A 1274-nucleotide genomic window follows, 5' to 3' on the forward strand; every position below is an offset into this window, starting at 1 on the left:
ATCCCGAGGGGATTCTTCCTTATGGGCGTGTTGTCGGGTTAACAGTCTGGGGAATTGAAAGACAGGTTAAGCAAGCACTCACGCACACTGCGTCGCCGCGCGCTTGTCCTAGTAACCTCCTTTTCGTTCCTGTTTCCACTCGTCTGGCTGTTCTTCAGTGGGCTCACTCTGCCAAGTTAGCTGGTCATCCCGGTGTTCGAGGCACTCTTGCGTCTATTCGCCAGCGCTTTTGGTGGCCGACTCAGGAGCGTGACACGCGCCGTTTCGTGGCTGCTTGTTCGGACTGCGCGCAGACTAAGTCGGGTAACTCTCCTCCTGCCGGTCGTCTCAGACCGCTCCCCATTCCTTCTCGACCATGGTCTCACATCGCCCTAGACTTCATTACCGGTCTGCCTTTGTCTGCGGGGAAGACTGTGATTCTTACGGTTGTCGATAGGTTCTCTAAGGCGGCACATTTCATTCCCCTCGCTAAACTTCCTTCCGCTAAGGAGACGGCACAAATCATTATCGAGAATGTATTCAGAATTCATGGCCTCCCGTTAGACGCCGTTTCAGACAGAGGCCCGCAATTCACGTCACAGTTTTGGAGGGAGTTCTGTCGTTTGATTGGTGCGTCCGTCAGTCTCTCTTCCGGGTTTCATCCCCAGTCTAACGGTCAAGCAGAGAGGGCCAATCAGACGATTGGTCGCATACTACGCAGCCTTTCTTTCAGAAACCCTGCGTCTTGGGCAGAACAGCTCCCCTGGGCAGAATACGCTCACAATTCGCTTCCTTCGTCTGCTACCGGGTTATCTCCGTTTCAGAGTAGTCTGGGTTACCAGCCTCCTCTGTTCTCATCCCAGCTTGCCGAGTCCAGCGTTCCCTCCGCTCAAGCGTTTGTCCAACGTTGTGAGCGCACCTGGAAGGAGGGTGAGGTCTGCACTTTGCCGTTACAGGGCACAGACTGTGAGAGCCGCCAATAAACGCAGGATTAAGAGTCCAAGGTATTGTTGCGGCCAGAGAGTGTGGCTTTCCACTCGCAACCTTCCTCTTACGACAGCTTCTCGTAAGTTGACTCCGCGGTTCATTGGTCCGTTCCGTGTCTCCCAGGTCGTCAATCCTGTCGCTGTGCGACTGCTTCTTCCGCGACATCTTCGTCGCGTCCATCCTGTCTTCCATGTCTCCTGTGTCAAGCCCTTTCTTCGCACTCCCGTTCGTCTTCCCTCCCCCCTCCCGTCCTTGTCGAGCGCACCTATTTACAAGGTACATAAGATCATGGACATGCGTTCTCGGGG

Source organism: Oncorhynchus gorbuscha, linkage group LG26, assembly GCF_021184085.1.
Source record: "Oncorhynchus gorbuscha isolate QuinsamMale2020 ecotype Even-year linkage group LG26, OgorEven_v1.0, whole genome shotgun sequence".
NCBI classification, from domain to species: Eukaryota; Metazoa; Chordata; class Actinopteri; order Salmoniformes; family Salmonidae; genus Oncorhynchus; species Oncorhynchus gorbuscha.